This window comes from Schistocerca americana, chromosome 1 (assembly GCF_021461395.2).
Source record: "Schistocerca americana isolate TAMUIC-IGC-003095 chromosome 1, iqSchAmer2.1, whole genome shotgun sequence".
Lineage (NCBI taxonomy): Eukaryota > Metazoa > Arthropoda > Insecta > Orthoptera > Acrididae > Schistocerca > Schistocerca americana.
In genome coordinates, this window is record NC_060119.1 from 472,343,293 (window position 1) to 472,360,360 (window position 17,068).

The following is a 17,068-nucleotide window of genomic DNA, read 5'->3' on the forward strand; positions in this document are numbered from 1 at the left end:
CTGGAACCGCGTGATCGCTACTGTCGCAGGTTCGAATCCTGCCTCGGGCATGGATGTGTGTGATGTCCTTAGGTTAGTTAGGTTTAAGTAGTTCTAAGTTCTAGAGGACTGATGACCACAGATGTTAAGTCCCATAGTGCTCAGAGCCATTTTCTTTGCGATGCTAGGAAGTGTGCTAAATGCCCATCTACGGTAACCATTACTTCTCTGTTGAAGTCAGAATGTTTCGAAGCCATAAATTTCTTTAGATGAAGGAATAGATGAAAGTGACTGTGTGAAGTGAAGAGTGTGAATATTCCAACTTATTAGCACTTCAAATCCTTCAGTTTCCCAATGTCCGCGCAACTCCGTGGGTAGTGTATTTTCCTCTTGAGAGATCATTTCTTTATCTTTCGTGATCCAGGCTCCATCTCAATTTCCTTTTTTTCGGCCAGTTGAGCAGAAGACTTGCGTATCATTTGCCAATTTGCCAGTTATTGTTTAGCCCATTTCAAGGTAACAGATAAGAAGAAGCCCTCTGATAGCTCAGACAAATTCTGTCACAACAATTGAGGCAGACAGTATAACCGCCAAAAAAAAAAAAAAAAAAAAAAAAAAAGAAGGGGTTCAAATGGCTCTGAGCACTATGGGACTTAACTTCTGAGGTCATCAGTCGCCTAGAACTTAGAACTAATTAAACCTAACTAACCTAAGGACATCACACACATCCATGCCCGAGGCAGCATTCGAACCTGCGGCCGTAGCGGTCGCTCGGCTTCAGACTGTAGCGCCTAGAACCGCACGGCCACTCCGGCTGGCGGTATATACCAACCTTCTTGTTAGGAGCCAATGGCTTCCAATACAGCTTCGACTGCAGTTTCGTTTGTAACGTGTAGTGATGGACCGACGTCCCATCAGCAGAAACATGTCGGCGCACAGTATCAGTTGGATTATTTTTTAAAACGGCCCAGACATAGTGACAAGCATTCAGAATTGTGACAACCTCGTAGTACAGAAGTTCGTGAGAGTTGCATCTTGAAGTAAACAGCATCACACTTCCTTTGATATTCACATGTGTGTGAATTCCTAAGGGACCAAACTGTTGAGGTCATCGGTTCCTAGACTTACACGCTGCTTAAACTGACTTACGCTAAGAACAACACACACACCCATGCCCTAAGGAGGGAGAACTCGGACCTCCGTTGGGAGGGGCCGCGCATTCCGTGACAGAGCACCTGAAACCGCGTGGCCACTCCGCGCGGATTTTGATATTCACGTGGCGTCATGTGCTTCATGCACCGTCCGTCAGTGAACGACCATCGAATATCATACAGTGCGATTTCTCGATTTTCTACCTGTGGTTATAGTTTGGGACGTCCTTCATATTAAAGTTCGCCAAGAGAAGTATGGTTACGTTTCAGTTTCGCCATCCATTTCGTAATGGCCATAAACGCAGGAGCTGACCGTTTATTAAACTTAAGTTTTTGGGCGAATATCCGTTGATGGCAAACAAAACAAAGAATTATATTTTGACGTAATCGTCGTTTATCAGTTTGAACTAAACACAGGCAACACGTCTTCTTTATAGAAATAAAATTTCTCCGCATGGCAATACGGTACAGCTTGCAGCATTCCGCAACATGTGTCAAAGTACGAAACGAAAGTCCCATTTATATTAACCACCATCCCTCTACCAATGTAATAACCATTCACTTAACCCTCGTGTGTTCTTTTTCGACGGTCGCATCAGCTAGTCGAATAGTTCAGAGTTCTGTATTTCACATCGTAGCTACTCGTATAACTCACTTTTTTTTGTGATTGTTTGGAACTTTTTTTACGCTTTCGTTTATGCTATACGTGTACGATCGTAGCAACGTGTCTTTGAAATCGTTCGATGCCTGTTTGATGATATCTCCAAATTCTGGAGCAATACAGTAGAACTGGCCGCGTCGTTGTCTTGCATGGGACTAATTTTATGGATGCTCTGCATTTCCTCAGAAACCTTCCTTCCCTTCATGTGGCACCAAAGAGCAGCCGGATTTACTATTCCTGTCTGACGGAAGGATCACCATCGACAGCAGTACATGCTGCAACTCCACGAGACGTTGCGGAAGGATTTGCTTTTTGATTCGAGACACTGGACTGCAGTTCAGCCAGCCAAATATATGTCTTTAACTTCTGAGTTTTAATCCAATTATCTTCATACTGATGGCCTGTGAAGTAGAGTTTGTCAGTGGATACGTCTTATATCATCGGTACTGTACTGCGAAGACCTTGTAGTCTGTCAGCTTTCTTCTCACAACATCTCTCTCTTTCAACGTCTTCATTCCAAACAGACTTTCGCTTGCACCTGGCGTGGTGATGAAGTCTGCGGTACGATTATGCGGTCGAACAGACCTCCAGGTCGAAGGAAGGTAATACATGTTTGGTCTAGTGGCAGACCTAAATACCAACTTCGTCGCAAACTCGATGGTTGCGGCGGGGGGCGACGTAATTCTTGGTCCTCATAATTAGGAAATTTGTCCACATTCTTTTATTTTCGAAAAGTTTCGTTTTAAACTTAAGCAAGACTTTTCTTAAAGTGTTCTTGAAGAGCGTTTATCTGCATGCAAAACACAACAGTAGTAACCACGGAGTAAAATACTACTCTTTGTATGTGAGATGTTTCGAAAATCTTATACACCACATTCATATTCTGCAAGCCAATTTACTTTGCATGCAAAGGGTACTTCGTCTACCTTCGTCTCTGGTCATCTTTCCTGTTCCAGTAGCGAATGGTTTTCTGGAAAAATGAATGTTATAAGCGTCCATGTGAACTCGAATCTCGCAATTTTACCTTCTTGGTCTCCTCGCGAGATATCAAGGGAGGAATCAATATACTGTTTGACTCTTCTAGGATGTTAACAGTAAACAACGTCATGTAGCAAAATCTCTCTCCTGTAGCCCCTGCCACTGGAGTTGATGACCAGTTCCGTGACATACTCAACGAACTTGTGACGAAACTCGTTGCTCTTCTTTGAATACTCTTTACTGCGTCTATAAGTCATATCCGGTACGGGTCTCAGACTAACGAGCAATATGTACTCAAGTATTCGTCGAATGAGAGTTCTGCAACTTCCTTCCTCTGTTACCAGAATGAGATTTACACTCTGCAGCGGAGTGTGCGCTGATATGAAACTTCGTGACAGATTAAAACTGTGTGCCGGATCGAGACTCGAACTCGGGACTTTTGCCTTTCGCGGGCAAGTGCTCCACCATCTGAGCTACCCAAGCACGACTCACGCCCCTTCCTCACAGCTTCACTTTTGCCAGTACCTCGTCTCCTACCTTCCAAACTTTACAGAAGCTCTCCTGCGAACCTTCCTCTGTTAATGGACTTCATTTCTGAGGATTCTTCCATTGAATCTGTCTGTATCGATCTTAATAGCGATTAATTGTATGTGTCGTTCCACTTTAAATCCCTCTCTACAAACAGTAATAGGTCTTTCTATGTATGCGCTGTAGATTATATTTGTCTATGTTGAGGGACAGCTACCAATCCATGCACCGGCCGTCGGTTTTCTGCAGATCTTCCTGCATTTCGCTGTAATTCTGTTACGTTGCAGCTTCTCTTCATCAGGTACGAATTTCACGACCTCCGCTATAGGGTGCAGAAATGGTTCAAATGGCTTTAAGCAGTATGGGACTTACATCTGAGGTCATCAGTCCCCTAGACTTCGAACTACTTAAACCTAACTAACCTATGGACATCACACACATCCATGCTCGAGGCAGGATTCGAACCTGCGACCGTAGCAGTAGCGCAGTTCCGGACTGAAGCGCCTAGAACCATTCGGCCACAGCGGCTGGCTAGGGTGCAAAATTGTAGTGTTTCCCATAATAGGTCAGGCGTGCACTAAACGCAGGAAGCGGCTACTGAGGTAGCGGAGTACGTGTGGAGAGCACATGGGGCAGTTTTAGGTTAGAGAAACACTCCGTTGGGATCAAAGACGATTTGCCTGGATAAATAAGCCACAAGGTCCTCAGAAAATGTTCGTCGTCGGTCGCAGAAGAGAGGTAGAAAAGACTAATATAATTTTAGTAAACTACGTAAGCACCCGAGGAAACGTCCCAGAATTGTGTCGGTTACTGAAGGTTATAATGCACAGATAGTATAAGGAACAGAAAGTTTGTTGAAACTGGACACTAATATACGAAATCCTAAGTTCAAATTGGAATATTTATCGTAAGAATAGTTTAGTCGCCAATGGCGGCGGCGTGCCTATTGCAGTAAAGAATTCGATAAAATCTGGCCAGGTTATCACGGATTCAGATTGCGAATTAATCTGCGTGAAGTATAAAAGATCGGTCAAAAATGGTAACCGGTTGCTTTTATAGACTGCCTGGGTTATAAGCACTAGTGGTAGATCCCTTCACATAGAACTTGCAGAATATCGTTAATAATTTTCCTGATTATGCCGTTGTGCAATAGAGTGACTTCAACTTGCCTGGTTTAGATTGGGAGTGTCATGCTATCAAAACTGGTGCCAGAGATAGGGATTCGCGTGACATTGTTCTGGATGTCTTGTATGAAAACCAACTAGTGAGGGGAACGCTTTAGAACTCCTGGCAAGAAGCAGACATGAACTTATCGAATCAGTTAACGTAGAGGAAGGTTTCAGTGACCACAAGGCTGTGATAGCATCTATCACGACGGGTCCTACAAGGAATGTTAAGCAAGTTAGGAAGGGTGACAGGATACAGATTTCAGAATGTCTGAACGATCAGCATCAATATTCGGTGATGAAGATGAAGATGTGGAGAACAAATAGAAAAAATTCAGAGGCATAGTGCAATATGCCCTAGACAAGTGAGTTCCGAGTAAGGTCTTAAGGGATGGGCAAGACCCACCATAGTTTAAAAGCCGTGTTAGAAAACTGCTGCGTAAACAAAGAGAACTCCATCTAGGATTCAAGATTAGTAAAAACATGAACGAAGTAAAAATGAGCGTAAGGAGAGCAATGAGAGAAGCGTTCAATGACTGTGAAGGTAAAACTTTGTCGCCGATCTGAGTAAAAACGCTTAAAGGTTTTCTGTATGTCCATCTTTTCAGAGATCGTTGCGTGACTCGGCTATTCAGTACAGAATGTCAAATAAAACACCTTTCAGGCGTCTAATTTCCAGACTGTTACTTAATTTGGCTACCAGTTTCGGCGATTTACTACGCCGTCTTCAGGCCTCCTGACCGACCTTAGGAAGGTTCCAACCTCGATTCCGCTCAAAATAGAGGCCAGCATTCAAAGAGCGATATGTGTAGATTTCTGCTTGATACAGCGATTATTTCAACCATCATGTGCCGACGGAATAGTCGGGGGCCTGAAGACGGCGTAGTAAATCGCCGAAACTGGTAGCCATATTAAGTAACAGTTTGGAAATTACACGACTGAAAGGTGTTTGATTTGACATTCTGCCTAAGAGGTTTTGGTCGTATGTAAAACCAGTAAGTGGGTCAAACCATCTATTCATCGAATCAGTGACCGTACTGGCACCGAAACAGAAGATAACAGAGAGGAGGCCGAAATACTGAATTCGGTCTTCGGAAATTGTTTCGCTGCGGAAGATCGTAACATGGTCCCTCCTTTCAGCCGTCGTACGAACGTCGTAATGACATATATTGAGATAATCGATCGCGGAATAGAGAGAGAGAGAAAAAAAAACTAGAATCGCTTAGTAGCGAAAAGGTATCAGGGCCAGATAAGATACCTGTAAGATTATAGAAAGATAAGGCGAAATAACTTGCTCCCCTTCTAGCAGTAATTTATCGTAGATCGCTTGAGCAACTTAGGATACCTAACAATTAGAAAAAAGTGCCGGTCCTTCCCGTTTTCAAGAAGGGTCGTAGGGCAGGTGGACATAATCGCAGGCCTATTTCGTTGACGTCAATCTGTTGTAGAACATGGAACATGTGTTATGTTGAACATGGAACATGTGTTATGTTGAAGAATTATGATGCGCTTGGAGAACGAAAGTCTCCTCTATAAAAATCAACATGGATTCTTCCGCATACAGAGATCTTGGGAAGCTCAACTCGCTCTTTTGCCCCATGAGATCTGTAGACAACGGCGCTCAGGTTGATGCCATGTTCCTCGATTTCAGTAAGGCATTTGACACCGTACGGTACTGCCGTTCAGTAAAAAAGAAAAAAACGAGCTTATCGGGTATCGGAGCTGAAATGCGACTGGATTCAAGATTTTTTTGCACATAGAACTCAACATGATGCCATTAGCGGAACAAAATTAACAGATATAAAGGTAATTTTCGGAGTCCCTCAAGGAAGTATGATAGGGTGGTTGTCTGTAACAAAGTAGCATCGCCAGAAGGTAGGAAAGATTTGCAGAATGACCTCCATAGAAGAAGGGTGTAGGCTTTGCCGTTGACCCTGAACGTAAATAAATGTAACATATTGCGAATACATAGGAAAAGAAATCCACTACCATACAGGTACGCTGTTGATGACAAACCGCTGGAAACAGTATCTAGGAGTATCTATCCAGAGCGATCTTAATTGGAATGACCACATAAAACAAATATTTGTGAAAGCAGATGTCAGTGTCAGACTCATAGGAAGGATGTTAATGAAATGTAAATCATCCACGAAGGAAGTGACTTACAAGGCCCTTGTGCAACCGGTTCTTGATTATTGTTCGTCTACCTGGGATCCCTAGCGGATAGGACTGACAGAAGAGGTAGAGAGGTTCCAACGAAGATCGGCGTGTTCCGTCACGGGGTCTTTCGCCGACGCGAGAGCGTTACGGATATGCTCAACAAACCCCACTGGCAGACGTTACAAGAGAGGCGTTGTGCATCACGGAGAGATCTGCTATTAAAATGTCGAGAGCGCACTTTCCGGGAAGTGTCGGATAACATGTTACCTCCCCCCACATACCTCTCGCATAATGACCACGAGGAGAGCCGGCCAGAGTGGCCGAGCGGTTCTAGGCGCTACAGTCTGGAACCGCGCGACCGCTACGGTCGCAGGTTCGAATCCTGCCTCGGGCATGGATGTGTGTGATATCCTTAGGTTAGTTAGGTTTAAGTAGTTCAGTTGTAGGGGACTGATGACCTCAGATATTAAGTCCCATAGTGCTCAGAGCCATTTGAACCATGGGAACAGATCTTCCTGCAATTCAGTACAGTCTTCTAGCGTTTCCAGCTTCTTTCTTTTAATCAATTTTCGTCATTCCATTCAGAGATATTTAACAAAATAGTGTAACTTTTTATAAATTTTATAATGAAAATGTAATAGTAGTCTTCAGCGTGACATTGCTAGACTCCCAGTATATGGCATGCTGATGGATCGCGGAGATTGGTCAAGAGAAGATCACGGGTTTGCTGCTAGTTACAGAGTTCGGGCTGTGGCGGTAAGAGCAGTTTCGGACAAGTTGCGGAGTCGGTGTGAGCCGTTACACTCGTTGCGCGTCGGAATGCCGAGGTGAAAGGCAGCTCGGCTTTGCTACTGTTCGAGGTGGACTCTGCCGGCTCGCAGGCATTCCCACGTCGGCCGCCGGCTCGGCCATTGTCTTGTGCCACCAGAGTGCGACGCCTGGCGCAGCCCACTTGCAAATGCGCGGCGCTGTTGTCACGATCTCTGCCGGCAGATAACAGAGCCGCCTTTTGTCCTTTTTTATCTTTCCGTGCCCTCCTACGCTCCCCTTTCATCGGGGACAGACCGCGCCGTTCGCTCAGTGTTGCAAATGCACGTGCAGTGGACAGACAGGTCTTCTCGACTATGCACAACTTGGCGACGCGGGCGACGCATTCGGAGTGTTTCAGTTTGCTGCCGATTAGTGGTGCGACGCATCTGGCGCTTCGCGTCACCAGACGACGTTACTTGTTTCTGTACTTCTCGGAAGGTAAGCGCAACAATTCAGATAGATTAAACCAGAAGAGCGACGCGAAGTCATGTACTTACGTAGAGGCACTCTTTGTGACAAGCCAAGGGGGAACTGTGCTGATAAATGAAAGATCTGTACACTGTCTTGTTAAAAGTATCTCCACAAACACCTATGTAATACGGTATTGACGAGTAGACATCACGAAGGCGGACACGCCGGTGTAAAGGGAGGCGGGCAGTAATGTGTTGTGAGTTGTGGAAGCAGAACGGCAGAAACGGTCGGCCAGGAAAGGTCAATGACAGGAACGCGGACTAGTCGTTGAATATCATCCGAGTTAGAAATCCGTCAGGAGCGATTCAGCCGTTCTAAAGCCGCTCAAGTCGACCGTTCGTGACGTGATTGTGAAGCGGATACGTGAAGTAACAACCACGGCTTAACCACGAATAGGCAAACCTTTTGTGCTGATGGACAAGGACCGCAGGGCATCGAGAAAGATGGTTGTCCAAAATCGTGTGAAATCATCGTAAATGATCCCTCGGAAGTACTTGGTAGTCCAGCTAGCACAATGACTCAGCGTGGGGAGTTAAGAATAATTGGGTTACTGTGGTGGAGCAGTATAAGAATTGCAGTGGCTGAATGACGATGGATGAATGGATGCATGGATGCATGCATGCATGTCCAAAGGAACTTTCCGTCGTAATTCAGAATAACACAGGCACTGCAATATCGTATTTATGTGCCGACAGCGGGCAAGTGACTTTCAAGTAAAATGTCTCATCTGTACAGGAATAGGCCGTGCGGTTCTAGGCGCTTCAGTCTGGAATCGCGTGACCGCTACGGTCGCAGGTTCGAATCCTGCCTCGGGCATGGATGTGTGTGATGTCCTTAGGTTAGTTAGGTTTAAGTAGTTCTAGGGGACTGATGACCACAGATGTTACGTTCCATAGTGCTCAGAGCCATTTGAACAATTTTTTTGTACGGGAATATACATAATGGATGTCGTCAACCGTGCATACAATCAGGTCTACATCTGCATCTATACTTTGCAAACCACTGTAAGTGCATGGCAGAGGGCACGTCAGATTGTGCCATTTATTAGAGTTTCTTCCCATTCCATTCATGTATTGAGCGTGGGAAGACTAGCTTTGCAACTGCCGCCGTGCATGCTGAAATTAATCTAATCTTGTCCTCATGGTCCTTACGTGAGCGATACATGGCAGCTTTAGTATATCCCTAGAGTCATCATTTAAAGCTAGTTCTTGAAACTTTATTGGTAGCCATTCTCGGGATAGCTCACGTCTGTCTTCAATAGTCCGGCAGTTCAGTTTCTTCAGCATTTCTGTCACACACTCCCACGAGTTAAACAAGTCTGTGACCATTTGTGCTGCCCTTCTCTGTGTACATTCAGTATCCCCTGCTAGGTCTATTCTGTATGGGTATCAAACATATGAGCAGTATTCTAGAATGAGTCGTAATCTCCTTCGTAGACTCATTGCAGTTATCCAGTACTCTACCAATAAATCCTAAGTCTGCCACCTGCTTTACTCACGACTCATTCCATTTCACATACCCACGAAGTGTTACACCCGGGTATTTGTAGGAGTTGGACGATTCTAACTGAGACTCATTGATATGGTCATAGGAAACTACGTTTTTTCGGTTTGTGAAGTGCACAGTTATACGTTTCTGAACATTTAAAACAAGTAGCCAGACTGTGCGCCACTTACAAATGTTATCAAATTTCCTTACGCCGGCCGCGGTGGCCTCGTGGTTCTAGGCGCTCAGTCCGGAACCGCGCGACTGCTACGGTCGCAGGTTCGAATCCTGCCTCATGAATGTGTGTGATGTCCTTAGGTTAGTTAGGTTTAAGTAGTTCTGAGTTCTAGGGGACTGATGACCACAGATGTTAAGTTCCATAGTGCTCAGAGCCATTTGAACCATTTCCTTACATTAAATTTAATTCATACGGTAGCTGTTTTCTGTGGCCAAGTGCAATTTCTAGTCTTTGAAAGTCATTCAGCAAACGAAACTTCGCAGAAAAAGGAAGTGGGTCTCACACTACACTTTGTGTACGAAAGAAAAGAGAAACGGATCTGTAGACACCCGTAGTATTTTGTAAACGTGGAAATAGCTCACTCGTCGCGTTCACTTGAATACAGAGAAGTTAATTCGTAGACGCACGTGACAAATTTACCCACTTTAGGCCTGCCATGCAGCGTGCACCCCCAATATCTTCATATCTTATATCGCGTTACGGAGATTCCGCTTTTGGAGGCATTCCTGCAGACTTCATCCTACCCGAGTGGAAACGGGCTGCAGTGTGGTAGTATTCGTGCGCCTGCGCACCCAACCTTCACAGTTGCTTCGTTGCTTGTAAGTGGGCAGTTCTGCGCCGTTCGCTTCATTCGGCTGCGCAGTCATCCGAGTTCTGCGGTCGTTAAGTAATTTCCAGCGCTGCTGTGGATTCAGTTCATAATGCGGCAGGGTACCGGACCGATGTTCCTTCTTTACTCTCATTGAAATACGGAGGAGTTTTTTTGGCGATTATTTTATTTCATTTCTGTGACCGATTGTCATGCCTGACACAACAGTCGGTTTCTGTAAGGTAGAAAAATAGTCTGTGGCGTGCTTGCGAATCACTCTTTCCGTACGCGAACGATCGCGCGCGCCTGTGTGTGTGTGTGTGTGTGTGTGTGTGTGTGTGTGTGTGTGTGTGTGTGTGGTTGGTTGGGTGGGTCATGGCTCTGAGACGAAGTGCAGTGTGTTGAACTGCCTGACCACACTGAGACCGGCAGACGTACCGAGCGGGGTAGAGCAGTGGTTAGCACCCTGGACTTGCATTCGGGAGGACGATAGTTCAAACCAACATCCGGCCATCGTGGTGTGGGTTTTCCGTGATTTCCCAAAATCGCTTCAGGCAAATGCTGGGTTGGTTGCCTCGAAGGGTCACGGCCGATGCCCTTCTCCATCCTTCCCCAATCCGAGCGTGTCCTCCGTTTCTGATGACCTCTTTGTCGACTGACGTTAAATACACTACTGGCCATTGAAATTGCTACACCACGAAAATGACCTGCTACAGACGCGAAATTTAACCGACAGGAAGAAGATGCTGTGATATGCAAATGATTAGCTTTTCAGAGCATTCGCACAAGGTTGGAGCCGGTGGCGACACCTACAACGTGCTGACATGAGGAAAGTTTCCAACCGATTTCTCATACACAAACAGCAGTTGACCGGCGTTGCCTGATGAAACGTTGTTGTGATCCCCTGTATAAGGAGGAGAAATGCGTACCATCACGTTTCCGACTTTGATAAAGATCGGATTGTAGCCTTTCGCGATTGCGGTTTATCGTATCGCGACATTGCTGTTCGCGTTGGTCGAGATCTAATGACTTAGCAGAATATGGAATCGGTGGGTTCAGGAGGGTAATACGGAACGCCGTGCTGGATCCCAACGGTCTCGTATCACTAGCAGTCGAGATGACATGTATCTTATATGCATGACTGTAACGGATGGTGCAGCCACGTCTCGATCCCTGAGTCAACAGATGGGGACGTTTCCAAGACAACAACCATCTGCACGAACAGTTCGACAACGTTTGCAGCAGCATGGACTATCAGCTCAGAGACAATGGCTGCTGTTACCCTTGACGCTGCATCACAGACAGGAGCGCCTGCGAAGGTGTACTCAACGACGAACCTAGGTGCATTTGGAAGCGTGTATTCGTCGTCGCCACACTGGCGTATCACCCGGCGTGATGGCATGGGGTGCCATTGGTTGCACGCCTCGGTCACCCCTTGTTCGCGTTGACGGCACTTTGAACAGTGGACGTTACATTTCAGATGTGTTACGACCTGTGATTCTACCCTTCATTCGATCCCTGCAAAACCCTACATTTCAGCAGGATAATGCACGACCGCATGTTGCAGGTCCTGTACGGGCCTTTCTGGATACAGAAAATGTTGCCGGCCGGTGTGGCTGTGCGGTTTTTGGCGCTTCAGTCTGGAACCGCGTGACCGCTACGGTCGCAGGTTCGAATCCTGCCTCGGGCATGGATGTGTGTGATGTCCTTAGGTTAGTTAGGTTTAATTAGTTCTAAGTTCCAGGCGACTGATGACCTCAGAAGTTAAGTCGCATAGTGCTCAGAGCCATTTGAACAGAAAATGTTCGACTGCTGCCCTGGTCAGCACATTCTCCAGATCTCTCACCAGTTGAAAACGTCTGGTCAATGGTGGCCGAGCAACTAGCTCGTCATAATACGCCAGTCACTACTGTTGATGAACTGTGGTATCGTGTAACTGTACACGCCATCCAAGCTCTGTTTGACTCAATGACCAGGCGTATCAAGGCCGTTATTACGGCTAGAGGTGGTTGTTATGGGTAATGATTTCTCGGGATCTATGCATCCAAATTGAGTGAAAATGTAATCACATGTCAGTTCTAGTATAATATATTTGTCCAATAAATACCCGTTTATCATCTGCATTTCTTCTTGGTGTAGCAATTTTAATGGTCAGTAGTGCACTAATCTCCTCCTACTCCTTCTCCTCTTCCGGCCGATGTATCTGAGCAATGCTTGTTGATGTAGCAAATCGAATGTGTCTTCTGTTCGCATCACTGATGTCAGAGTAAGTCTCTTGATCTGTTGTTATTTCAGTTGAAGAGAATACGGAATTTCCGTTTTATTTGATGTTATCTCGTGTTGTGGGTAAATGCGAGCTTGTCAAATTGAATATTAATACGCTGAGCTTCTATTACGCTCATTATGGCATATAACGTGCGTCTAAATGTGAGTTTTGTCCTCTGGAGCCTTCCACACCGGTTTGCCGTCCTGGCCTTCGCTCGCCAGGCACCCACCACAGCTGCACAGCCAGCCAGTAAGTAGAACTCGCCAGGTTCCTTTGTTCTCTTCCCCGGCTGTCAGCTCAAAGCGAATGTAAGCTCAGAGCTCCACAAACACTAGCACACCGCCTCACTTCAGCCCACTGTGTTACAAATGAGTGACGTGTGTTTCGCGGCAGCAACGCCTTCTGAATGAAAACGCTCCTCTTTATCTATCCACCTCTTTTGTCTTAACAAAAGGACATGCTCTCGACTTCCTCGTTTAGTTGGTACACTGGGAAAGTCGTGTTTCAGCAAACTGCTCGGAAACTAGTCTAATTTTCGATTATGTATAGCTCTCATTTTTTTCCCCCGAAACCCTTCGCCGCTATCCACGCCTGCAACCATGGTTTCCTCGTTATGACTTCGCCAGTCACACGTCAATCACTTGTCTGTACATGCCCTTCCACATTATTTTGACAGCATATACGAACGGGATGTATCGTCACCTGGCATATTTCCCCAGCCATGAAAGGTATTCGCAGTTGCGAATACGGACAAGCAACAGCTATGTAATGGAATGACGGCAATGAAATTTTGTGCCGGATCAGGAGTCAAACCCGGATATGGGAAAAGTAAGCATGTCCAAAGGAACACCGTACTTCTGAAAGACACAGGCACTGCAATACTGTATTTCACCATTATCTGGGACATTGTTTATTCTTCAGCAAAGGTAATCTGCCGGAAAAGACCTTATTCTCTAGACATTTAAAGATACGATGATGATGGTGGTGATGATGATGATTGGTTAACAGCGCCCGTACAAACTCCTAACCTTTGCTCGGTCCAATCTCGCCACGTTCATGAATGAGGATGAAATGATGAGGACAACACAAACACCCACTCATCTCGAGGCAAGTGAAAATCCCTGACCCCGCCGGGAATCGAACCCGGGACCCCGTGCTCGGGAAGCGAGAACGCGACCGCGAGACCACGAGCTGCGGACAAAGATACGAGAAATGCGTATCATTTACTTATGCAGGTTCCAAATTAATGGAAAAAATAAATAAATAAATCCGTAGTTTGAGAAAAGTTACGTATTTAGCGATTGTATAAAAAAAGTCTCCCCATGAACCATGGACCTTGCCGTTGGTGGGGAGGCTTGCGCTTCTCGGCGACACAGATAGCCGTACCGTAGGTGCAGCCACAACGGAGGGGTATCTGTTGAGAGGCCAGACAAACGTGTGGTTCCTGAAGAGAGGCAGCAGCTTTTTCAGTAGTTGCAGGGGCAATAGTCTGGATGATTGACTGATCTGGCCTTGTAACATTAACCAAAACGGCCTTCCTATGCTGGTACTGCGAACGGCTGAAAGCAAGGGGAAACTACAGCCGTAATTTTTCCCGAGGGCTTGCAGCTTTACTGTATAGTAAAATTTGTGGCACAACTTGACTAGAAGAAGGGATAGGTTGGTAGGACGTGATCTGAGGCATCAAGGGATCACCAATTTAGTATTGGAGGGCAGCGTGGAGGGTAAAAATCGTAGAGGGAGACCAAGAGATGAATACACTAAGCAGATTCAGAAGGATGTAGTTATTCGGTGATGAAGAGGCTTGCTCAGGATAGAGTAACATGGAGAGCTGCATCAAACCCAGTCTCTGGACTGAAGACAACAACAACAACATAAAAAAGTGAAGTATATTGGCTCAAGTGAAATGAATGGTTGATGGGATGAAATATATGAAGATGCAATGGTATGGCTGCTACGCGGGGACTTCAAAAGATTAAGTTACACATTATCATGGCGGGCGAACTAACTTTGATAGACTGCTGCACTACACTTCCAAGTGACACTGAGACATGACACTCGTTTTTAACGTAGTCTCCAGTTCCTGGACGATAGAAAACGCTCCTTGGTCACAGAGTCGTTCTGGAACAATGGTAAACGTCGTCATAGCTGGAAAACTTCCCAAGACCCCTCCCCCGACTGTTCTTTCAGCTTGCCGAGGAGATGGAAATCGCCAGATGTAAAATCTGGACTTGGCGATCAGTATTGCCCAACGGCCTGGTAAAATAGTTGACACCGTTTCACTCCGGCTGGAAGCAGCATGGCGTTTGGTCCGTATACCGCCAGAATTTCACGGTGGATCTTTGTGGAATTAGGCATTTTGGCCAGAAGAAGCGTACTGCCCCACCCTCTTCAACTTACGGAGTACGTTTCCAGTCGCCGCGCTAAGTTCATTTCCACACTGTGATGCCACCTGTTACCCATACAGCAGTAGACCTGTCTCTGCAGGAAACCCTCAACGTGTACTGACAATGCGCCGTCTTCTTGTGCAATGTTGCCACATGTGTAACTTACTTTTTGAATTCCCTACGTGTCAGTGAAGACCACTGAGAAATACTGGACGCTTAATATTATAAATATGTCGTGACGAATGAAAAATCGTGCCAGACCGGAATCGAACATATATTTCCTGCTTTTCGTGAGCTTAAGCATTGCGATATCTGAGCACTGCTCTAGGTCTAAAGTTTCTGAACACTGCTACCAGAGATTCTCGCGCCGAGGAAAAGGAGACCGAATACTATCGCTTCTTCATCGATTTCAGTCAAATCCAAGTGGTACATACCTCTAACTGGTGGATAAACCACTTTCCTCTGCCTATGGTGTTCTTACTTCTCTTGAAAAGCAGGAAATCCGGTTACGAATTCACAGCCTCTCACAAACTTTGATTAGCCACCACATATTCTTTTATGTTAAAGGGTATAGTACACAGTAATAGCTCCCCTTTTTCTCTTGTGGCTTCCAAGATCCACATTTCACAATGTTTTTTTTTTAGCATGACGGACCGAGAGCATGTCCCAGCATTATTTCAGAAGCACAGAAAAAATAAGACACACTTGGTTTTCAGAAAGCATAACCATAAAAGTAAACTTCAAAGAGAGTGCGAAAGTTCAGGGACACAGTGCAGCAGTAGACAACGCCAACAGTATAAATTCTCCGACTTGTATCCGGTGAATGTATCTCCAGAGGCTGTCTCCTTCAAACGTACAGAGGTGGGATTTTATGGGCTTTATAGTGGAGGTAAGAGTAAAATACGTGAGGAAAGCTGTGAAAGGGGACCAATTTCTGTTCACGTATTTTTACCGGCAGTGAAAGGAAGCTGCTAAGCAGTACCAAGAACAGATAGTGCATGTTACCACCAGCATTCTAACGATGAAGGGAGCTGTCCTCTGACAACGCAAGCCTGCACAACACGCTAAGTTCCATTCCATTATATTGGGACAGCGAGGTCACCACTCAACGGGCACAAGCCCAACTGGACATGACTGGAGTGTCGACTGGATCGCGACCTCGAACTAACGTACTACCCGTTTGCTTTCAGGTTTACCGTAGCCGCATTTAAACCTAGCTCATAATGAGATCCTTAACTGCGTCTAGTAATTATCGAGGTGGGCGCCTGCCTTGCTTCACTTACCCTCCAAGGTTGTGGGACTGCATTAGCGAAGCGATAGCTTCTTTACTAAAGTAGTCCAATCAACGAAGGACAATAATTGTAAAAAAATCATGTAGTAAACAAATTTTTGTGCAGTGATAGGGGAGTAGGTCCTTTGCATTGTTTCTGTACAACGAATAGTTTCCGCGTTACAGGGAACGGGAAAATCGCGGATAATTAACAATAGTGATTTAATGGTGTAAAAGTAACGTATGTTGTTAAATAATGTGCGTTAACAACACGTATCACGTATTTGTTACACGTATAAGGGCAGTAGAACCGTGTCAGGGAATATTTTGTGGTCAGGGGATTTAACAAGATGGAAAGATGGGGGTGGAAGTTAGAAGCGGGAGGGAAGATAGGTCGTCGGATTGTGGCCCTGCATTTTCCCCCTTTACAGGTCTGCAAAATGAAAAGCGAGCAGTAATTCCCCATTCTCTGTGGCACACTACGTCACAAAAAGCAACGATACGGTGTTTCACACGCTTATGCCGACCCTTCCGCAGCTCGCCTTTTGAATCACTGGCGACGCAGTGCGCCGTCCTTTCCCAGGGGGGGGGGGGGGGGCTAATTTTCCGCGAAGTGCGTTAACGCTACATGGAATATAGATACGAATATTACTAGTAATGCTAATGCGAGGAACACACATGGGCAGAATCTGTGTACATCTCTGCACACTATTCTGTAATGCTAGACGGAAATTGATTCTTAGTCATCCTGCATGGCAGCTGCGTTATTCTGCGTTATTCTTTGGGGAAAGGCAGCTTTCTCTACCACGAGAGCAGCTCACTCTTGAATCTACAGACATCTCTCTTCCCCCCTCCTCCCCCCCTCCCCCCACAGCATTCCCTGTCCAGTTCTGTCACGTGAGAAGACAAAAATAACTTCACTGATCTCT

General features: G+C 45.8%; 1 protein-coding gene across 2 annotated transcripts in view; it reads left to right on the forward strand.

Moving 5' to 3' along the window:
* Nucleotides 1–17,068, forward strand: part of LOC124603631 (kinase D-interacting substrate of 220 kDa B) — a 388,427-nt gene that overhangs the window by 90,127 nt on the left and 281,232 nt on the right. The window lies entirely within an intron of this gene.